This window comes from Myxocyprinus asiaticus, chromosome 42 (genome assembly GCF_019703515.2).
Source record: "Myxocyprinus asiaticus isolate MX2 ecotype Aquarium Trade chromosome 42, UBuf_Myxa_2, whole genome shotgun sequence".
NCBI lineage: Eukaryota > Metazoa > Chordata > Actinopteri > Cypriniformes > Catostomidae > Myxocyprinus > Myxocyprinus asiaticus.
The window spans coordinates 8,431,845-8,457,053 of record NC_059385.1 but is presented as its reverse complement, the minus strand read 5'-3'; the positions used below and the strand labels follow the sequence as shown (position 1 = coordinate 8,457,053).

Genomic DNA, 25,209 nt, shown 5'->3' with positions numbered 1-25,209 from the left:
TCCTTTAGTTGCTTTTTGGAGCTAAAAAGTAATGGCCACCATTCACCATTCAAATATTCTTCTAAAAATCTTTATTTGTGGTCAGCAGAAGAAAGAAAGTCATACACATCTGGGATGGCATGAGGGTGAGTAAATGATGAGAGAATTTTCATTTTTGAGAGAACTATTCTATTAAGGCGTTTATATCCAAAGTTAAACTAACAAACAAATATCAATGGGTCAATCAAGTTTTACTTAAACTAGTTATGATCGTTCCCTGATAAAATAACACAGTTTAAAGAGCTAACATGATCTAAAACTTTGTCGGCTGATTAAGCATAACTGTAATTGTAATGCAAACACACTCAATGTTCCCCTGCCTATTCATGGAGATTTGAAAAATGCAAAAACAACAATTTAGCGCTTGACTTGACTGAGAAAAACTCTGAGGACACTGACACTCTTTGCTTTTCTGGGGCCTCACTGAAAAAAAAAAAAAACTTTCTCTAGATCAAATCCACTAATTTATTTGTTCAGCCATCACATAAATCTAAGCACAGCTGTAACCAACGAGTTGCAGCTCGACTTGGTCGCCAGCTGGACACAGTTTTGCTGAACCAGCAGGATTTCAAGGCGGGTTTGCTCTGCTACATCTGGAAGAGACATCCAAGTGCAGAGGTGAAGACAAAAAAATCCCACCTAAAATAAAAGCAGCTCATCAGCTTAAACAGGAAACTAAATGTATATGGGCTTTCCCTTAGGGTGTGTTCACACTTGTAATTCGGTTCTCTTGATTCTCTTGGTCCGGACCAAAAAAAGAAAATGATACATTTAGTTCTGGTTCGCTTAGCGTTCACACTGACATTTTTAACACCGAACCTAAAGAGACAAAACAAAAGGCATAAGGATAAGGTCACAACCTGATTGGACAGCTTGTATGATGTATATTTTGCGACGGAACTTGCCGAATATCCAAAACAATGCTGGATGCTGGGCTAAATGTGCTCGTTGGACCCACTTTCCCTTAACCTATCACTGCACATTTTGAACACTTGAGCATTTTTGTGTGTTTTTTCCAGTATACTGGAAATATGCTCGTCGGACCAAATGTTAATAAGGAACTTTACCTCCTCATTTCTCCATGTTTGCCCTCTGCTCATTTTGTTTTGCGCACACCGCTCTTACCGCTCTATGTAATCAAATCACGTGATTTTTAGGGTAGCAACTTGTGACATCTCATCGTGTTATTGGTCCGTTTAGACGTCTTTGGTCCATGCTGCGTTCATATATCAGTAGAACAGCACCAGAGTTCGTTTGGAAGCGGACCGCTTGTTTGGTGCGCACCAAGGTTCGGATGGCAGCGTTCACACTTGTTCAAATGAACCGTACTAACACAGCAATCGCACCAGAGTTCATTTCAATTGAACCAAACCTGCCAAGTGTGAACACACCCTTAGATTCAATTCAGTGCTGCTCTGAAATGAATGGAATAGCTATTATTTACTCACCCTCATGTCGTTCCAAACCCATATGGCTTTCTTTCTTCTGCTGAACAAAAACTTTTACATTTTTAAGAATCTTCACACAGGTCTTTTTCATACAAAGGTAATTCATAGTGATTCGCATGGGTCCAACAAAAAAAAAAAAAAAACACCACAAAAGTAGTCCATATGACTTGTGCACTATGAAGCTTAAGATCTTAAGTCTTGTGAAGCCATATGGTAGCTTGGTTGGAGGATGAGACTGAATTTAAGACATTATTCACTGATAATCTTCTCCACTGAGCTGTTTTAATCGAATTGAGTCATTGACTTGAGAACCAGACCTGTCCGATTTCTGGACGAATCGTTCAGTCTGCTTTGTGAACCGAATCAACTGTTATTCAGTGGCGACAGAAGACTTTTAAAGCACATGAGTCATGTACTTTTATGCTGCTTTTTAATTTTGGAAAGCTTAATTAATGTACCTGGATGATGCACTTTTTCAACCGTCAAAACAAAGTGTGGAATATTGGACACTTCGTGCACTCAGCGCATGCGGCTTGCTGTACATAGCGGAAAGGGCAGAGTTACCGCCCCTTCAGGCAAAACAGTTGTAAATAATCGAGAATATGACAATTAGTGAAACTTCTGTGAAGACAGCACCTTACAAAATTGAGTTAAACACTTTACCATCGTACCATGCTGTGTGAATATGTATATTATTGAGATATGACGGGTGGATATCACGCTAAAGCTAGCGGCAACACAACGTCGGTTTGAAACGTCACTTCTGTCAGCTGTTAAACAGCGAACTCTTCCGTGTAGTAAAAAAAACCATTAAGTGTTCCATTTGGGACGATACTACACTTTGAAAATTCATACACTACATGGCTGAGTGCATAGTACATTTTGTAAATGCATAGTGTGTAGTGTGTTATTTGGAACACAGCTAAGGAGTTCATCTCGCAGCCAGCAGTTTTTATATACAGTAAATTAAATCCCAATAAATCCCTAGCAAAATTCAGATGTAAGCTGCATGAAGGTCTGGCTGATCGAGAGAGACAGCTGACTCCAGACTAAAGGGGACTGAAGTGGACTTAAGCCATGGGTGGAGGAGCTCGCGTCTTTTCAAGCTTCAGAGGGGCCACGCTAAGCCCATTCCAAGCCTGTTGTCACGTGAGAGGGGAGTCATGCCAGCCTATTGAATCCTAGTTTACCACGCTGCTCATTTGTCTGTGCTTAATTGATAGCGGTTAAGTCCCTTTCACCATGTTGGTTGTTGTGTTGCTGTGGGGCCTATGTGTGCTAACAGGGTCTTTCAGGCCAGACTAAAATACTGCATGAGCACTGGGCCTCACAGACTACAGACATGCAGGTTGGAGAGCCACCAAAACAAGACGTGGAGCAGATATATGAGGCTGTTAACTGCATAGCTGCTACACGCCACTGAGAAATGAGAAGTTTTGGAAGCACAATTCTAAAGCCAAGTAGAAATATAACTTCACACACACAAAAATTAAGAGTTTTGATTTGAAAATTTCTGGCATTGCTGCCAAATACCCAACAATTCTTATTAAATTACTTTTGTTACCTTGTTAACATTCCCAAACATAGAATTCTGACTTTCACCCAAAAATGATATCTCAAAAATTATATGAAATAATGATTAAATAATGTACAGCAGGGGTCTGCAAGACAGATAGACAGATAGACAGTTAGACACAGACAGACAGACACAGCCAGCCAGACAGAGAGACAGATAAATAGATAGACAGACAGACAGACAGACAAACGTCCTTGTTACTTGCGTAACCTCCGTTCCCTGATGGAGGGAACGAGACGTTGTGCCGATGTAGTGACACTAGGGGTCACTCTTGGGAGCCCGAGACACCTCTGGTCTTTGATAAAAGGCCAATGAAAATTGGTGAGTGGTATTTGCATACCACTCCCCCGGACATACGGGTATAAAAGGAGCTGGTATGCAACCACTCATTCAGGTTTTGTGCTGAGGAGCCGAGACAAGGTCCCGGCCATTTCAGCGGGTAGTTCAGCATTGTGGCAGGAGGGATACAACGTCTCGTTCCCTCCATCAGGGAACGGAGGTTACGCAAGTAACCAAGACGTTCCCTATCTGTCACTCACTCGACATTGTGTCGATGTAGTGACACTAGGGGTCCCTATACGAAATGCCGCAACTGGCTGAACTGTGTTATGTGAACTGGCGGTGTGTGACGGGCAGACCACTGTGTGCCTCGTAGCTAGCGCACCAGGCTGACACGTAACCTCCCTCAACACTGTTATGAGTGTCAAATGGCCCTTTGGGGACAAGTCGACTACCCAAAAGTTAGAGACGGGCTAGCCCAGTCGTTGCCTCTTATCCCCTTTTTTCTTCTCCCCCCCAAAAAAGGGAATTAACCGACTGGGGCCACCAGGTCTAGTCGGGGGGTGTCCCTCCCAAGGGGAGGACACCGCGGAGACCACACCCCACCCAGAGAGAGGGGGGGTATTTAAGTGGAAATACGTCACATGGTTTTGCCGAGCTTTGTCGGAAGTATGCCATGTGGAGAAGTCCCATGGTAGGTCCTACCCTACGGGGGAGGAGTTATTACAAGCATGGTGACTGGGGCAGAGGGGCCTCTGCCCAAGGAAGTCACAGTTTACCAACAGGGAAATGAATTAGCGGAAGATATACATAGCATGGGGTTACCTACGGGGAACCACCACATGCGGAGCACCTACCCCAGTACAGGGCTTAGTTAGCACGTGTACTGAGCCGGCAGCGAGTTTCTCTACAAACTCACCTGCTACAGGGCTCGGAGGATATCAACCAGGGAACAGAGTTTGTGAACACTACTGGGAGTCAACGGCGCACGTCTTCAGCTCAGGGGAGGTGAAAGGCACTATGCACAAGCGATACACCCGGCCAGCTGTCCCGGACTTACCTGCTTGTGCATGCAACTTCACGGGACGAAACCAGTTCCACCCGGAGATTGTAGAACCTCGCAAAGGTGTTGGGTGTTGCCCAGCCCGCTGCTCTGCAAATGTCTATTAGAGAGGCGCCACTGGTCAAGGCCCAGGAGGCCGCTACACCCCTGGTAGAATGGGCCCGTAGCCCTACCGGGGACGGCACGTCCTGGGCGTGATATGCCATAGTTATGGCGTCAATGAGCCAGTGGGCGATCCTCTGCTTGGAGACAGCGCTTCATTTCCGCTGTCCACCAAAGCAGACAAAGAGCTGCTCAGAGATTCTAAAACCCTGCGTGCGATCCAAATAGATACGTAAAGCGCGCACCGGACACAGCAATGTCAGGGCTGGGTCTGCCTCCTCCTGGGGCAGTGCTTGCAGGTTCACCACCTGGTCCCTAAAAGGGGTCATGGGAACCTTGGGCACATAGCCCGGTCGGGGTATCAGGATCACGTGAGAGTAGCCCGGACCGAACTCCAGGCACGTTTCGCTGACAGAGAACGCTTGCAGGTCTCCTACCCTCTTGATGGAAGTGAGCACAGTCAGGAGGGCAGTCTTCAAAGAGAGTGCCTTAAGCTCAGCTGACTGCAAGGGCTCAAAGGGGGCTCTATGTAGACCCTGAAGAACTACAGAGAGGTCCCATGAGGGAACGAGGCGTGGTCTGAAGGGATTCAACCTCCTGGCACCTCTCAGGAACCTGATGATCAGGTCATGCTTCCCTACGGACTTACCGTCCACTGTGTCGTGGTGTGCCGCTATAGCGGCTACATACACCTTCAAGGTGGAGGGGGACAGCCGCCCTTCCAACACCACTTAGTGAACAGAAGCCACTTAAAAAGGCATACAGGTGCCTCATAGAGGGGGCCCTAGCCTGAGTGATCGTGTCTACCACCGCGGGTAGAGAACCACGTCTGGGTGGGCCAGTAGGGTGCTACCAGGACGATCTGCTCCTCATCCTCCCTGACCTTGCACAGGGTCTGTGCAAGCAGGCTCACTGGGGGAAACTCATATTTGCGTCCAGGGGGCCAGCTGTGTGCCAGCGCGTCTATACCGAGAGGTGCCTCAGTCAGGGCATACCAGAGCGGGCAGTGGGAGGATTCTTGGGAGGCGAACAGGTCTACCTGTGCCTGCCCGAATCGACTCTAAATCAGCTGGACCACCTGAGGTTGGAGTCTCCACTCTCCCCTGAGGGTAACCTGCCGTGACAGCGTGTCCGCTGCAGTGTTGAGGTCGCCCGGGATCTGAGTGGCTCGCAGCGACTTGAGGTGCTGCTGACTCCAGAGGAGGAGATGGCAGGCGAGTTGTGACATACAACAGGAGCGCAGACCGCCTTGATGGTTGACATATGCTACCGTTGCCATGTTGTCTGTCCGAACTAACACATGCTTGTCCTGGATCAACGGCCGAAACCTCCACAGGGCGAGCAGAATTGCCAGCAACTCGAGACAGTTGATGTGCCAACACAGCCGCGGGCCCGTCCGTAAGCCGACGGCTGTGTGCCCATTGCAAACAGCGCCCCAGCCCATTTTGGAGGCATCTGTTGTAACCACGACGTGCCTGGAGACCTGCTCTAGGGGAACGCCTGCCTGTAGAAACGTGAGGTCGGTCCAAGATCTTTGCATCAGCATCTTAAACGGGAGTCTGTGTAAAGCCTGGTTCAGTACTCGCAGGTCCAAGATTGGCCGCAATCCACCGCTTTTTTCGGTACAATAAAGTAGGGGCTGTAAAACCCCTTCTTCATCTCGGCCGGAGGGACAATCTCGTCGGACGTACCGGCGGGTGGGGCCTCGTGGCGGGGCAGAGCCTGAGGTGCCACACCGTATCGTGGCCGTGCTGAGTTCAGGGACATCGAAGTACTTACCTGGCTCATTGTGACCACCCCCGGAACTGCCTGGGATGGGGGAGGAAGAGGCCTGTCCTCGTGACCCATGGAGACTGTCACATCGGGGGCTGATTTGTGCCACAGCTGGGCGCTCAGGGGTGGGGAGACCACCGCTGGAGCGCCAAACCTGCCAAAATGGAGTGGTGGACGGTGGTCATGATGACGGCCGTGCACACCGGGTATGTGACCCAGGGAACAAGGAAACCGCTCTTGCTGAACTCTTGGGTACCGCAGCCACTTGGGCATGTGGCGCAATTAAATGCAAAGGTAACAAAAGATTCTCCTCCCAGCCCTCAGGGGATGGAGTGGTCTGATTACCAGGGTTTCGTCGTCCCTGGGTCACCCGTCTCAGGGGCACTTTGAAGCCTTTCGTGGGTTCTTGGCGGCTGTGAGATGGTGGCATCTGCTTCCTGCGGTGGGCTCCACGCTGGGGCCGGGCCGCAGGGGCGGGCTGCGGCAGAGCCAGTACAGTCACCGCAGGGGGATGCCCTTGGCGACGAGCAGACAGGGTGCGGGATCTTGAGCCACACTGGGGCAGGATGTGCCAGATAACCTCCGTCTGCTGCTTCACTGCTGAGAACTGCTGGGCAAAGTCCTCGATGGTGTCGCCGGACTGGCCAACCTGGGAAATGGGGGCGCCAAGGAACCATGCCTTGTCGGCCTCTCCCATCTCGACCAGGTTGAGCTAAAGGTGGCGCTCCTGGACCACCAAGGTGGACATCGCCCGCCCGAGAGACTGTGCCATGACCTTCGTCGCCCGGAGAGCGAGGTCGGTCGCCGAGCGCAGCTCCTGCATCAATCCTGGGGCAGAACTACCTTCCTGCAGTTCCTTTAGCACCTTGGCTTGGTGGACTTGCAGGAGAGCCATGGCGTGCAGGGCAGAGGCGGCTTATCCAGCGGCACTGTAGGCTTTGGCCGTCAGGGACGACGTAAACCTACAGGCCTTGGATGGGAGCTTTGGACGCCCATGCCAGGTGGCAGTGCTCTGCGGGCATAGGTGCACCATGAGTGCCTTATCCACCAGGGGGATTGCCGAATAACCCTTGGCCGACCCACCATCGAGGGTAGTGAGGGCGGGAAAGCTGAAAGATCAGGACCGGACAGTAAAAGGTGCCTCCCACGACCTTGTCAGCTCTTCATGCACTTCCGGGAAGAAAGGAACAGGGGTGGGGCGTGGCTGTGAGCGGCACCACGAGCCAAGGAACCAATCATCGAGCTGCGAGGGTTCAGGGGAGAGCGGATGGTTCCACTCTAGCCCGACGCTCGCGGTTACCCGGGAAAGCATGTTGTCATCTCCGCATCAGCCTGTGACTGGGTGACCGGACCCGAAGGGAGGAGCCCAGCTGAGGCTTCCGCATCCGACTGGACAAGCCTGCTCTCCAATGCTGCGCTCGAGAGCTCATCACCTTCGCGGGCTCTGAATAAGAGGTCGAACTTGCAGTGAGACGAGCCGGAGGACTCATCCGGAAGCCCGATCAGGGCAGATGAGCATGCTGGGGAATGGGAGGTCTGTGGGGGGAAACCCGGCGGAGGTGGTCCCATTGGGGTCCCCAAATCACCCCCAGTGCTAGCCGCGCTGTCCTCATACCCGTGGGTAGAAGGACCGAGGCGGGGAGCCTCTGGGGTGGCTTGCTTTCTTGTGAAGGCAAGCCGCGACCGCATCGTTGCCATGGACATGTTCTCGCAATGAGTACATGACCCATCCACAAACGCTGTCTCCGTGTGAGCAGCGCCCAGACACGAAAGACAGTGATCGTGGCTGTCAGAGGGCGAGAGATAACGAGCGCAACCAGGAATAACACACAAACGGAAAGGCATCTTTAAAAAGACGCGTCTTTAAAAAGACGTTCCATGTGTGCCGCTCTTTTAGAGAAATATACTCTTTTGGAGAAATATGCTCTTATTTCTGCCGAAGCGCCCAGGGGCATTCTCTGTAGTGCACCAGTGCAGAGGGGGGAGAAGCCACTGAAATGCGCCGTCAGATCCAGCAGAGGTGAATGAACAGCCGTGGGAATTCAGCTCAGTGAGCATCGACCATTCGGCTCCAAAGAGAAAATCTGAATGAGTGGTTGCATACCAGCTCCTTTTATACCCGTATGTCTGGGGGAGTGGTATGCAAATACCACTCGCCAATTTTCATTGGCTTTTTATCAAAGACCAGAGGTGTCTCGGGCTCCCAAGAGTGATCCCTAGTGTCACTACATCGACACAACGTTGAGTGAGTGACAGACAGGGAACAGACAGACCCTGTCCATGCAGAATAAAACAACTTTTATAAGGATACTAATATGGAGTCTTTATCTCATGTGGAGATCAGTTTTATTAATATATTTTTAAATAAAATTTCATTAAGAGAAAAACTTTGCAATGAGTAAAACAATGACTGAGTGCATCTTTAATTATGTTGATTTGAGAGTCACCGTCTTGTGTGTGTGTGGAACGTTAAGGACTGTGTATGCCAGCTTGATAATTTCAGCGGTAACTATTTATTTACACCAGGCAAATAGGCCATTGTTCTGAAAGTAAAACGCAACTAATGACAAAAGTTCATAACTAAATACAGCAGAATGCGCGAATATGATCAAGGATTAAAAAGAGGACGAATTGGCATGCAGATGCGATGGATTAAAATGCATACTCCAAGTCCTCTCTCTCATCATCGCTTGCATTTGAGTGATTATTACGAGTGCCAATGGTGGGTCAAACAATAATTTGCGGCTCCCCTACAGTACCACCGCGGACCCCCTGAAGGTCGCGGACCTCCTATTGAAGACCCTTAAATTAAATAACTAACCAACAAACTAACCAACCAGCTAACAACCAACTCATCAACTAATCAACAAACTAACTAACCAACCCGGGGTGTGTTTCCCAAAAGCCTTGTTAGACAAGTATGGTCACAAGTTTCATCGTTACCAACATAGTTCAACGATTTAGTGTTTCCCGAAAATGTAGTTCCAATGAACATTCGCAAACAGCATTGCAAAATTGTGTGGTTGGAACAACAGCTCTGTACCTGTGGTTAGAAGCAGAGTTCTTTGTTAGTTTGATGTGTGGACATCATTTGACATTGCTGAGGCTTCTATATCTTTCATTCCATATTATTCTGTCAACACTTTGACCACGTTTTCATGCATTTAAGAAAATGGCTTATTCCTGGCTTTTGCAGAAAGTGGTGTCCTGAAACATCATCAACGTCATTAATAACAGCTCTGCACTATGTTGTTGAACCAACGTGGATCGAACAATGGATGTGCGACATAATTACTAGGGTTTCGGGAAACAGTCGTGACTAGCTAGTTCATTTCTCCAATGATGCATTGTACTTTGGTGGTTAAGCAGTGAGTTACATCGTTGTACGGGAAACTCACTCCAGCTACTTACTAGCCAGCAAACAAACCAACCGTCTACTAACTAACTAGCTAAACAATGATCTACTAATTAACTAGGTTGGTTAGCTAGTTACTTAGTGGTTGGTTCGTTGGTTGGTGAGCTGGTTAATTAGTGGTTGTTTGTTGGTTAGTTGTTAGCTGGTTGGTTAATTACTTAGTGGTTGTATCCAAGGAAAACAGAACAACATGAGTGCAATTTTTATTTTTGGGTGAACTATCTTTATAATTTATTTCAAGAGATATAATCAAGTTGCTTATCGACATACAATGTTCTAAAACTTTCTTCATACTCCCTCCTCTTTGATTTTTCAAATGCGCTTTAAAAGCAACACATCAGTGTTAAATTGACACTTCAGGTGTGGAATCGGTTGACCTGGGGTCTTGACCAAATCAACCCACATCACCACATCTCTTACAGGTGGCATCAGTGCTGATAATAACAAGAACAAGTTAGTCCAGAGACCAATAATACTGGCGCTGTTCCCAAACTCTACAGTTTGGATGTTATATTGCATACTCTGTTTATGTCCCAGGCCTCTGAAAATCCCTTAAATCCTCAATTGATTCAGGGGACAAAATAAAGCTGCAGTGGATGTCTGGGGCCACAGAAACACATTTAGAAGCTAACAGATTGTGAAACGGATGACAGGCAGAGGGCAGATAATGAGAAATGGATCTTTAATGCTAACAACATGAACCTGACACAGAAATCTCTTGGTATAGGAAATATAAGCACCCTGGTCTCATTGTGAAAACATGACTCTATATTTCATGAGACCATGCTGTATACAACACAACCTATAAGAAATGAGAATATGCGATTATTCTTTAAATTTGTTTCAACCTTTCAAATGATTCATGATTATGATTAATAATTACATTATATAATGAATTACATTCAAATTCCATGGGAATCTGCAGAGCTTTTTGTGGGCAAAGATTCTAAACGTTACCATAATAAAATGTCTCGGGGACTGATTTTCAGCACTGATGGCAATACACAAAATAATCTGATACCACACACTGTGCTCTCAGCTGAAAGGGATACTATCATTTCAGTGGTCGTTCATGTAGTCATTTCAGTGGTGTATTACATATCTAAAAATATGTCCTCTGTCCAACAAAACATAAGAACAACACTGCAAAATTACAGAAACTGACAGTCTGTCCCATGGAGCAATAGGAAATGTAAATTTGCATAAATCATCTGTGTGCTAAATTACACTGAAAATAGATCCTATGCTATAAAGCTTTGGCTGCTTTGAATGATTTAAGACTATAATCTGTATAGGTTCACAAACATTTTCAAATAATATACAGAATATACAGTACACACATAAACACACAAATACACACAGATGTGTGTCAATAGAAACTATACATTTTAGATTTCTAAACATTCCATTTGCAAATAGAATAGAAGTAGAACAGGGAGTCCTACAACACCACAGAGCCCGAATCTCAACATCAATGAGTCAGTCTGGGATTACATGAAGAGACAGAAGCAATTAAGACAGCCTAAATACATAAAACTGGGGCAAGTTCTCCAAGCTGCTTGGAACAACCTATCTGCCAGGGCTGCACAATTATGACAAAAATCATAATTGTTGATTATATCCTTTGATATTGTAATTGTGATTATTCATTTTGATTCATGTAATTTACATTAAAATGCTTATTTTGTGTGGGGCTGCTGCATGCCTTATTCTTTGTAGGCTACACATCCAAAACAGGCTAATAACTGTTCCTGAATCACTTTATTATTTTAATTGCATGTAAACAAAAAGTGTTATTTACATTTTGAATATATTATACAATATATAATTTAGATAGTGAGCATTACTTACATGCAACTGACTAGTTTAAACACCTCTGATGCATTCATGTACACAATGGCCCCCCCAAAAAATGTATACCTAAATGGAATACTGTAACTGACACTTTTCACAATTACATAATTGCGACAGCTGTAATTGTAATATCGATTATTTTTCCGATTAATTGTGCAGCCCTACTATCTGCAGATTGAGCTTGAAAAACTCTGCGCAAGTTTACCAATTTTTTGTTTTACCAAGTTAATTGATTAATACAATTTATTCATGGCATTATTTTTGAAAACATTTTTTTTTTTTTTTTTTTTACACATGACTATACATTTTTAAAACAGGAAAATGGAATTACACACAATTACTGATGCCATCTAATATTTTTGTTTCTTTTTAGTAAAAGATATCCGAATTGTGGCCTAGCAGTTAGCACATATGCTTAGACCCATTGAGCCATGGTGCTCATGTGCTCATGAAGTCTAGCCCGCAACCATTTCCCAAACCTGTTTCATGCTTTGGATAATAAAAAATAGCAAATGTCCTAAGCCAGATATCTAAGCCAGCATCTCTCTAGGAATCCAAGGGACTCTAGTTCATGTGCAATATTTGAGCTTTTTTGATGAAATGAGTGTACTCCAAGGAAAGCTAGAAGGTTGTACAGTTAACTCCCATGTTGTCTTTCGAAACCATACAACCTACTACCTCAGCCTGGATGCACACGTCCTCTCTTCTGCTCCTCTGTGTCTCCAGGAGTCAAAACATCATCTTCTGCATGTTCAGGGAAGGTATGATTCTGATTTTTACATTAATGATATGATGCCATATGGATTAACCTTTTAGAAAGATTTTCGTTGAGTTCACCACAATGACAGAGACCCACAGAATCGAGCTTGGGTTGCTGATTACGCCACAAGATCGAATCTACGGGTTTGTGACAAGTGGTCAAAGCTTCATATGAAACCCAATCCCAAGTCATACTCATGTCTCAGAGTCTTTGTGGATGAGCCATTGCAAATCAGATAAACCACAGCTATATTTTCCTGCATGACCAAAACAGTGTCATAGAGTCTCATTAAGTATAGAAAGAGGGTGAAAGACAAAACAGCTTTAACTGACCTGGTCAAATTTCAGTGGAGTTGCTGAAATGTATCCAAGTTTGTTCCTGTTTTTTGTGCTGTGAAGAGAAAGAAATCACAACATAAGAAAACACACCTACAGTTAAGAGTATACAGCAAAAAATTCAATTGAAGTCAATATGAAATGGCATTTGTAACCCATTTAACTTCCGTAATATGAAACGGGATATTCAACGAGAAAAACTGTATGGCGGGACTTGATTTCATCCTTCTGTAATTTATTGGATTGTGTCTTTACATGACAGGTGGTTGAATAGGAGGGGCTGAAAAATTTGAGGGCATGAAGTCGTTTCAGAGGTGGAGCAAGTTAATATTTCTATTATTATTTTGATGAAAAATTGTGAGGACAAAACTTTTCTTCTTTAAAATAACATACACCAATAAATGGTTCACATAAGATCAGGAAAGTGTATTAAGACATTAAATGGGGTTAATTTTGATTTTTGTGTTGACTAAGTATGTGCATAAATCACATTAACATGTCTAACACTTGGAGACGGTGAATCAGGGTGAAAACATGACTCACCCACTAGATTTATGCTTTAATCAAAAGTTAAATGACTAAATGGCTACATAGCCACTCTTTCTGGGAAACTATCGAAAAGTTTGCCATCAACAGCTTGTTTAAACACATCCCTGCCAAAGAACGTCATATGTGACTTGTTTGCGAGGGTGAGCTTTGACAAGAACATGCTGATTTTAAAAGACAACACAAAGAGATGTCAAGGTAGTAAAATGGCGCTTTTCACAAACAGCTGCTGTCCTTTGACTGCCACCCCAGCTTACTGGTGTTCATCGAATGCCAAAAGTAAAGAAACAATATTTCAAGTATCACAATACTTTAACTCACAACACCGTATTGATACTCTTACAACAAGAATTAATATTTGTAGTTACATTCAGAGCAAGTAAAGGGCAAAGCGTACTGTGGGATTAGGTCAACGTACAATCAGTTAATTTAAAAATTCCAAAGTCAGAACAAGCTAAGAATATGATTATGCAAATCATCAATGTCACATGCTGATGAATGAGAAACAAAAGATAAAGATAGCAATATACCACAAGTTAAATGACAATATAATTAATATAAAGAATTGGAATAATATCATATTGACACAGATATCGATATAATTTCGTATCCACAGGTCCCCATCACACCTCTAGTAAACGCTCAGCTCTTGGTTGACTTGAGCCATGCAAAAGTGAGCGACAACTTTTACATCCATTCATTTGTAGAATTTAAGGCCACATCAACACTAATACACCTTAGTTTGAAAATACATTGGCTCTGCTTTGTTTACTCCTCTAGTCCACACTGGAACAGCAATTTACTCCACCTAAACTGACCGTTTCGAAAATATTTTTCTATTACTGCATATGGAAAACAATAACGTTAAAAACTGAAAACAGAGTTTTCAAATGAAAATAGATTAGTGTGGATGTGGCCTAAGTAGTTTGGTTTGAGTTTCTGAAATATTCTTTAGCAACATTTTCTACTCCACCCAAAACAACCTGAGAGATTCACAATGAGGAAAATGGACTGACAAATAGGAGTCACAGTACAACAACAAACAAACAAACAAAAAAACAATATTAAGTCCTGCTAACCAGGTAAAATCAGGTAAAAAGACTGAAGCAAAGATTTGTCCACCATTTTCTCAGCTAGCAAACACAAGAGGGAAACAAGGAGAAGGAGTTCTCACTAGAATTGCTTTCCAAGTTTCTCCCTTCCTCTGTCCTGGAAACTTTACAAAATCTTCACCAGCGGGTCACATGATGCTCTGCTCGAGATGGAAAGCATTCAGCTGACACTGAGTAGACATCTTTTGTCTCAAATAATACCTTTCCACGAGCACACCCCTGAAAATTCGCCACCTTCCTGAGGGAGGAAGGGGTTGCATTGGGAGTCATGGCAACCTCTACCTGGCACGATGCCCTTCGCAAGGATGAAGAATTGCACAGAGTACACAGGGATGAGCTGAATTCGACAATGACACAAGTCACTCAGAGGCTACAAAGGAGGAAACGTCTCAGTATATTTGAATGATGCTCGTATCGTGGCTTTCTCAGTTCTGCTAAAGTCATTCTCAACTGAAGCCACCCTGGCATGCAATTGAGAATGCATTTGGTTGCAGATGGTAGAAGGTTTAGCTTTATTTCAAACACAGATATCGATTCATCACCCACCGTGAACCATACTCATAGTTGGTAGGTTAGAGATTGTAGTGGGCTGCCAAAGTTTCCTTCCAGGATTTTTAAAGCATGATAGATGGGGACACACACATGTGGGCGTTTCCTGCATCACTTGTTAGAACCACACATATGAGGTCATTAATGACCTTTGCATAGCATCTCTACCACCAACATTAATGGATAGAAATGATTTTCAATGAGGATTCTTTTTTCAATGAGGTGAGGACTGAAGGACAAGAGGAAGTTACACCTGCTAACCCCAGTCTCAAAGAGTCACTGCAATAAAATAACAAAATATAAAAGCAAGGTGCATTTATTTAAAAAAAAAGATAGCACAAGTACACTTTTCAAGTGAAAAATTTCACAAAAAGAAGTTTGATTTTAAATAACAAAGCTGTACAAAAATAGGTATTTGGAGGTTTTCTAGTTCTCTAACTAAACCAATGGATACTCTTTTAGGACACCTGTGTGAACTTAAAAGGAACTGATTTTATATGCAGCCTTGTCATATGCAAATTATTGTATTTACAATATGAGTGCACCATTAAAGCCAATAGAATGTCGCAATTACCAGTGGGAAACTTTCTTAAGATTTTCTTTAAAGCCAGACTTTCTGAGATGAAGGCATGACAATTAAAAAATCATGGCAGAAGCAAAATGGAATTGGTAGTAATTAAGTTTTATTTGTGAATGTTGACTGGACAATTTAGTATATGCGCATTTTGTGTACCTTCTGCTGATGAAGAATAGTGATAAATCTGGCCAGAAAATCTTACTCATTTAGCCAGTTTCTGAGACAATAAGCTTGTGAGACAAAACAACAGATTCATTAGTCTCTGTGGCAGCACAAGAATGACAAAATATACTGTAGATTCAGCTTCTTTAACAAGTGTCATGCACATCCTTTGCACTTTCTTATGTTGCATTAGCGCTATGTCAAAAAGAGTGAAGGAATTATGAAATTGCCCAGAATATCCATGGAAAGAAGAAGACGGGGAGCAGTGACATGCTTCAGGTGGGCTTTTATTTTCTGCCTTCAACACTCTGTGTGCACTCTTCTCTGTGCTTTTCTTAGTTCAATCAGTTTAGTGTAATGAAAACTCTGTCAACATAAACATCTTGAAATCTTCAGCTTCACAACACTTAAGCATAAACTACTTGAAATCTTTAGCATTACAACACTTAAACAATAGCACACTCAATAAGACATGCCAGTCGCTGCACACTCATGTCGTTCTCTCTCTCCCTTCTCTGGCATGTTTGGCTGCTTTTAAGGGCTCTCTCCACCATCACTGTAATGAGAAATAGCTGTTGGAAATTATGCCAACCAGCTTGACGAGCCACACCACTCCCTCTCTCCCGCAGACAGACACACGACCACGCCCCCATCCCCACAATCCATTTTATCCCAACCAATATCAATTGAATGTGACTTCTGAGTAAGAAAGATCTTCCCAGGAGGACTTGAAAGCAGCAATACATCCACAAAAAATGACCATGGGACCATCTGGTTAAAAGTAATTGCAAAAATGGCTGAGAAAAGACAAGTTAGCTCTGAGAAAAGGGTCTTACATTATTTGTTTGCAGATGTCACTTGGTTTGAAATTTTTGTTAAACTATATAATGCATTTTAAGTGTGGCTTAAGTATCCAAATACTTCATGGGGCCACTGTAAGCTTCACCATCAACATTAAGAACTCTGGATTAGAAATCTGACCTGCTGGAACTAATGCGGTTAAAGACCATGCCATGACTTTTGAATTTAATCTTTTCTCTGACACACAAGTATACTTGATGGATGCTTCTCACTGAAGTCAATGGTTATGATTATGATCATCCCATGCGCCAAAACATAAATTCCCACCAAAAAACACAAAAACCCTGAATCATCATCAGTTTATAATAGATGTTTGGATTTGATCACCATGGACTCATTCACCCTTTTTTCTGGGTATATTTCCCAACACTCTCTGGCGGCAATCAGTAGATCTGCATCTAAACACAAAAGTTGATCTGTTCAAGTTCATGCATGTGAGTGTATCTTGGTGTGGCTCTGAAAAACTAGGACGCAGAACTGGTCCAAGATTAAATCTAAATCCATAAATTGAAGAATCTCAGTTTGTAGAATAAGTTAGTTTAAAGACCCAACTTAATTAATGTGTGTACATAAAACTGCTTGTTAGAGTTCAGGGCCACTTATAAATTATTGGCTTATTTAAACAAATCTGGGAGCTACAGAAGATGTACAGTATGTATATTTTGTTCACGATATACTATATGATATACCATATGATGTTACCATATTTGTATCAGTCAATATTCAGAGTTTTTTTATTATTAGGGTTAGGGTTAGGGTTAGGCTTATGATTTATTCAAACAGTACATTTGTGTGCCAGTTTATCTTTCTACTGTACATTATAATGTTTTTGCACCTGATGTAAAATTATATATTGAAGCTAGAGGTACTGTAGACCGATATATCGGTTTTACCAGACCACTACCTGTGCTCGTCACAGACAAAGACTTTTTTTGTATTTGACATTCTATAAATCAATTTTTAAAACTATCACCCGATTAATCGGTTATTGGCCTTCCCACCACCTTAGTTATCAATATCGGCAAAATCCACTATTGGCCGTCCTCTTATTGAAGCATATATTGAAATCTTTTAAACAAGAAGAAAAAAAGAATTCTGGACCACATTTAAGAAAGAAAAGAAAAAAACGGCATCCAACATTGCACATGGAGTTAAAGGTACATCACATGCCAGCTTGATCTGTTAAACAAAACTTCTGTCCAAATCTTCCACCCTGAAACATAAGCAGAACATCAGAGTCCAGGTTTCTCCCTCTTACTAAAATATAAGCCAAATGAAAAAAGGTACAGTGTATGGTTCTGTCTGTGTGTGTTTCCTGAGGGTGTGCAGTAAGAAGATATATGCCGTGAAGGTGCATACCTAGGTACATGATAAACTATTTTAACGTCACTCTTAACTTGCATGGCCAATAAATTCTCACACAGGGTTTGAGACACTCCCCTTATGCTGGAGTCAAACAGTTCAGAGCGATCGCTCAGTCGCACCACAGGACTAAAACACAGCCTACATTCAACAGGGAATCTAATTTATTCACCAAAACAACCTTCGATGTGTTTTTCTCACATCATTTAGCCTTAAAACATCACTAGGCTGCGTCAGCTCCATGCATGATTGAAAAACATGCAAAAACACGGCAAGGTGGGCATGTCTGTTATGTCATTTGGGTGTTCCTCTGATTTTCTCTTGCAGCATGCTGATCTCCCTTTTAAAATAGTAAACTGATGGTACCATAATGCATTAATCGTATCAGATGGTAATACCATTGTATTATGATATATATATAGCATAATACTGAATGATTAACATATTTGTGTACTATAGTATTTACATGGTACATACAGTATATACAAGTTACACCCCCCCCAAAAATGGCATGGTATTACCATGGTACATGTTAAACAAAAATGGTAATAATATGGCATTTTTTCATGCCTTTAGAAAAAGAGAAAATTGGAGGAGTGTAGATTTACAGTACATGTCCAAAAAAAAAATGGTATTAACATAGTACATGTCCAAAAACAAGGTAATATGCTATTTTTTTACGTCTGAAGAAAGAGAAAATCAGAAGTGTAGACCACCCCCCCACCCCCAACGACCACACACACACACACACACACACACACACATGCACAAAGACCTTCTACTTATATTCTCCCGATTTCCAAAATCAAGCCTTAAAGACATCCATAACATGAAATATATAATAAATAACCGAGATGCAACATATTATACATTCTTACTAACATTTACATCTTTATGTTAAAATAGTATCTCTTAAAACAGTCTTTCCAGAAATCACGCCGCCTCATCACCTCGAAAAAGGGCAATTTCATATCCGGAGAAGCAGGATGTTGAGGTCAAAGTTCAACTGAACCCAGCGAAAAATTGCATAAAAAAACAGTGTAGAGAGAGAGGTTTTCCCGCAGGACAGATTGAACCACTGAAAACCAGACAGGGGGAGAAATCAGACATACGTCACAGTAATGTGAAACAGTCGTGATGCGGTCCCTTCAGTGGGGTGAACCAACTGCACATGCTGCTCACAGCACAGGGGTGAAAGAACCAGATGGAAAATCAACACTCGCCGCTCTCGTTCTTAATGGCAATTATTCATCGGCTCTATAAACAATGTCAGCCGAAGGTGGTACAGTAGAATAGCCTGACTTTAATCTTCCACATTACTGGTGCATGTTTTTGATTAAAGATATGGGATGAGCAACCAGAGCAGCATTTGTCTGCAGTGCCAACCTCCCCTACAGACCACTGACCTCCCCGTATATCCGAGCCCAGTTATTACTGCGGAAATTGAAATGTCAAACAATATTTTTACATGCCTTGTTAATCTCCACCGCAAACTTGCACCACTGACTCTAAGCTCAAGAGGCAGATACTGTATACTGTCCATTTCTTATTCCAGAGAACTCACTGTGGGAAAACTGTTAGTTTTGTTTCAAAGCCAAGCAGACGTGCAACAGGTCTTCATCGAGACTATTTTAGCATTTTCTCTAGCCACACAGATGAACCATATGTATTAAAATAGACATATGTGCATATGGTAGATGAAATAGCTAAAACAGGGGTGAGGAACATTTTTCCCATTAAGGGCCATTCGAGTATTTACGAAATTATCCGTGGGCCATACAATGGCTTGCAATTTCTAATTGTGGGTTGAAATTAACGTACGCATTCTGTTACGTGCTTATGCACACCAAAAAAAAAACAAAACAAAAAAAAAAACAAAAAAAAAAATTAATTAACAAAAAAAGTTCTGTCATTATACAAAATTTTGCATTGTTATTTAAAATTATTTTTATTCATTATTTTAATTGGGTTTTTTATACAGTTAATTGAATCAAGGCCATTTTTTGCTTTTCAAATTATTTCTCAAATGGCCTCACCATAAAATGACTTTCATACTCGCAAGTTACGACACAAGGAAGGCTAATGCCCAATTATGCTCTTTTGGAAACGTAATAGCCAATTAAAAACCCCTTTCAATTATTGTGATATTCAAAATATTGATTAATATTCTACATATCATCAGCAAAATTATCATGAAAATTTTGTGAATGTTCAACATTTTGCAAAGCAATAGCACAGTGTGGAATCTACTTTATTGGTGACAAAAGTTCCAACTTTTCCCAATATAAGTTTTAATCTTAGGTAACATGACTAAAAAAAGACAGCGGAGATATATTGATTTGCAAACTCGTGCTTTAGTTTGCTTTAGCCTCTCATGAGATGAAGGCAACAAAAAAATAACAAAGTTAAAGGCACGAATAGGTTTTGTGCAGTGAAATTTGAGGTTTCCCAGTGCAGAGAGGCCATGCTTTTTTTTTCCTGCTTTTCCTTAAATGCTTACAGAGGTTTGCCAGGCAACCAGCCAAGAAAATGACTTTGTTTGACCCAACTGCCAATCAGTTTTTCGGCAAGCCTCATTGGATGTAGCTGCCTTCGATGGGAGGAGATGGGAGGGTTAAGAACCTAGGTTGTTGATGGGGAAAAGGGAAGCAGAGAGCTGGTGCAGAGCGCATGAACAGCCAATAGGATGGAGCAACTTAACACTTAGAAAAAATGGTTAAAAGGCATTGATTAAACTAAAGCTGATTTCATGAATTTATTTATGGCAAGGGGCTAACCTTTAATCAATAAATACAATATTGAGTCTTTACACAGAATAAGAAATCGTAATATATTTGTATGTTGCTAGGCAGCTTTACATCCGTGGGACAGGTTAACCAATCACAACACAAACACTAATTTGCTGAGATTTGCAATATGAAGACATCCAAGACGCCATCAGCTGAACTTATTGAAACTTATGTTTTCAAAGCTTCTAAAGGCAATTCACTTCCTTAAAAACAGGAATGGAGATCCCACAATGAGGCTGAGATTAGGCATGTTTTATGTAAAGAATAACCATACTAAAATTAAGACATCTAACATCATAAACATGTCACTAACATAATTCTGAGAGAGACCCTACAAGAATTCCCATTTTAGCCCCTCATAATTCGCAGTTGTTAATTTAGAGTTTCTGTGAATTAATACAACTGCACAAGAAACTAAACCTACATTTCAATTATGCTAATTCAAGAAAATCACAAATAATAAAGATTGTGTTGGCCTTAGCTGGGCTCTCTATTAAATTAGGGTTAATAACATAAGCAGCAACTCTAAGCAGTCCAGTAATGTAAAAGGGCTTTTAATTAAATTATGTAATGCGTGAACAACAGCACACATCGATTACTGAAACGCTATAAAGCGTGAGCGATAAGCAGGCATAGATCTTGTTTACCATCACAAAGAACAATCGATACATTATGAATTCTGAATATTAAACTTTGGAGAGTCAAAATTATTCTGCATGTCACAGCAAAGGACCAGATCAATAAAAATGGCATTAAACAAGACTTAAGAACCCATCATGTTAATTGACCAGGGCCATTAAAATGAATTCAAATGATTTCAGGCTTTATTGGTCTTGCTTACTCTCAAGACCCCCAGGTAACGAGCCAGAGGAAAAATGCAAATCTCATCATAGCTCATCAACTCTTCTGTAACTTAACAGACTGGAGACAAAAAGAACTTCACATTCATTAAAGCTTCTGAGATTTTTACACAAAGGAGGTTGTCAGACTGATATTGGCTAATCTCAAAAGTTCTAACAACAATTTTTCTGAAGGTATGGGAATCATAAGGAATTTAATGATTCTGGTTCAGATTATGTTTCCACTTAATGATTCCATTAATGACTCTTTTAGTACTTGAATAATAATTGGTCCAAACTACTGGATGTTCTCATCAAATATGCGAAATAAACACCATACCACTTTTTGGCAACATACTATAATGTAATTTTATTCTTTAAGTACCATTTTTTATGACAAAACTGTTTTAAATGTGTATCTTTAACTACACGTCGTCATATGAACAACCAGTGAGTAATTACACTAATTTCTTACTGAACTCTCGTGAACCTTAAGCATACATACGTAACAGTTAACAGTTCTCCTTTTGAGTTGGACATGACATCAGTAATAAATTGCAGCACAGTGAATATGTCAAGAACCACTTTGACCAATTCAGTGATTCTTTAAAATGATTGACAAATTCAATTCAAATATCTCAGTATTGGACTCAGTAGAGTAATTTGCACTGCATGTTTGTTGTTGCGTGCAATCAGCTAGGACAACACAATGGAAAGATGAGTTGTTCATTTATTGTCTTTGTATTATTCTGTGACCATGTATTTTGTAGCAGCAACTCAAATAGCACAGCAGCAGTATTTTAGTACAGTGTTCCATTTGCAACATGTCATAACGAAACAGATGTCATGAAAATCATTCAGTTCCATTATTTATTAATAAACAGAACTTGGTTTGAATAGAACTCCTTTCAAAGTAAGAACAAAAACTCATTTCCCAACTCCACCTTTCTTTATAAACAATTTATTGGAAACCTTTTACAAAATGTGGCATGCCGTAACTCCATTTTTATTATATCAGTAAAATGCAAGTGAAAATGTTTCCTCAACACTTAATAAATGTTTCCACCTTCATAACATGACAGCGCTGGGGAAATAGTCGGTCGTTGTAACGTGCCTCAACATGAATTCATTTTCATTTATCCAACAAGGTAATAAAGCTTATTACGGCACTCTCTGCTTCCTGTCATTTCTGGGTACTTACCTTTACCTTACCTTTTCCCTGCCTTTTGTTGTTTTGGAAAATACACAACAGACATGGAAAGGAGACCTCAGACATAGGTCCAATGTGTTTAAGCTTTTAGAAAAAAAAATTGCACACTTAAAATACACATTTAAGTCTCATTTGAGGCAATCATATACAATTACAGCAGCCAGTGAAAAGCTAGACTTCACAATCAAGAGGAATATTAAATTCTATGCTTCTAAAAGCACCGTGAGAAGAACGTTTTGTTGAGTCCTGCTCCCTGACAAGACAAAATCAACACTGGCTTCACAAACTGAGAGAATAAAGCTTGTGTGGGATGTGTTTTGCTCAGACGTTTAATGAAAGCCTGAAAAACAACATTAATTAGGTGAAAATTATACAATTATATTAACTGCAGTGCAATTTATACTCAAGGTGCTCATACACACACTGTCTGTCTAGTTTGTAAACTAACTTTTCTGCAGCCATGCTAAAAAGCATTAAGCATGAAAATCATGGCACTTTCCACTGCCTGATCCATTGCTGATTCAGCAGAACGTTGTAAGGGCACAGCAGGAATGATATGGAAAGGCATAATTATGATTCACCTCTGCACCGTGCAGGAAATTGCTGAACCAGAATTGTTTTGCATTTTTGTGCAACACAAAAACTGCCACCTCTGACCAGAATGAATGAACTCTCATTTGCTTACAAAAAGTAACCCAATTATTTTTCAAACAACTAACAGAATTTGGAAGCATGAAACTCTTAAAGATCGAATTACTGATTATCAAAGAGACAGGACATTGACAACTATTTATTAAGTCCTATGAAGGCGGGAGAAATGGGTTGGGTAAACACACAAGTCAATCAACATCATTTTCTTAATTAGTTAGCATCTAAGTGACAGTTTATGTAAATTAGTTAGTTGCAATATTTTTCTGCACTAAAAGGGACTGGGGGAAAAAAAACGATTCAATGAAATAAAATCCAGAATATTTCATGTGCACGCAAATATGCTTCTGAATCAACATGTTTCTGCTATCTCTAATTCAGCTCTGTGACAGAATCTTGATTGTGGGTAAAGCAAACAGGAAGTGACTGGGTTGAGATTATGGCTGCCTGGAGTTTCCACAGGACCCCTGCTGAGTTACATGTTCACAGTTTCTTTTGTTAGCCGTTAACCCGTTAAACCCCTCGTGAGAGGCCTTTGAGAAAAGTGTCACACACCTCGGGGGGCCATTTTGTTCGGAACAATGATTTTAAAGGAGTTACACACCATTGCAATGGGTCCCCAGTGGGCCGAGACACTTACCGATTCTTAGCACTTTAAAATTCCTTATCCATTATCTATTGACATGCAAGAAAGCAGTGACTTTTCAAAGCTATGAGTGAGCAACAAAGACAAGCATTCACCTAAAACATCATAGTGTTAAAGTAGTTCAACCAAAAATGTTAATTCTGTCATTATTTACAGACCCTTATATCAATACAAAGTTGTAAGCTGTTCCAAAACCACATCCAATCAACAACTATTTATAGTGATCACGACTGTCAAGCTTCATACAAGGGTGATTCTAACGAAACCTGTCAAGAAAATGTCCTGGTCATACTAAAAAAATACTAAAATGAAACTTACATTTAGGACCATTAAGATGTTTTGCAATGTGAATTTTTTTCCTGGACACTTAAGCACAATTTACCCCTATTTCTCATTACAGTAATGTGTCCGGACATTTTGCTTTTACTGTTCCCATTGTTTTCAGTGATGACTCTCATTAACCTAACACTGTAATACTGTTTCACAGTAAAAATATGCTGTTTTACAATGATTTTTTTTTTCAGTGAAAATGAACAACAGTGCCAAGAGTGTACCACTATGATGTTTTTTTTTTTTTTTTTTTTTTTCAGATCGTGGTATAATACAATGTCATGAAAATATTTCACATTGTAAAAAATCTTAATGGCCCTAAAATAGGCTTCATTTTCTATATGCAAAGTATAATTTCTTATTTGTTTCTTTTGATTTTGTAGTAAAATAAGACCAGGACATTTTGTCTCATACACTATATTCCAAGACATCTGAATCCACATGATAGCTTTGTGTATTGTCTATTCTATTCTGAGGAATAAATCTAAATTTAAAAGGAACATTTTGAGTTTAATACATGTTAAGCTCAATCGACAGCAAAAATTTATTTCGACTCTTCCCTCCTTTTCTCTAAAAAAAAAAAAAAAAAAGCAAAAATGGATGTTACAGTGAGGCACTAACAATGGAAGTGAATGGGGCCAATTTTTGGAGGTTTTAAAAGGCAGAAATGTGAAGCTTATAATTTTATTAAAGCACTTGTTATTTGAGCTGTACTGTTGTTTAAATTGTCATTTGTATGGTCGTTTTAGGGTTTGTTGACATTACATCGTCATGGCAACAAAGTTGTAAAATTGGCTATAACTTTATACAGAAAAGGTTAGTAAGTGATTTTATCGCACTAAAATCATGTTAACGTGCATATCGTTTACATAATGTGGCTATACTTGTTTTTTAAACAGTGAGTATTTTAACGTTCAAAAATTGGCCCCCATTC

General features: G+C 41.2%; 1 long non-coding RNA gene across 1 annotated transcript in view; it reads right to left on the bottom strand.

The window, feature by feature from the left end:
- The window catches only part of LOC127433131 (uncharacterized), a 57,805-nt gene that overhangs the window by 11,207 nt on the left and 21,389 nt on the right, over positions 1-25,209 (bottom strand). The window contains exon 2 of the long non-coding RNA XR_007895850.1: positions 12,642-12,699. This is a non-coding gene — a long non-coding RNA (uncharacterized LOC127433131). The remainder of the gene's footprint in view (positions 1-12,641; positions 12,700-25,209) is intronic.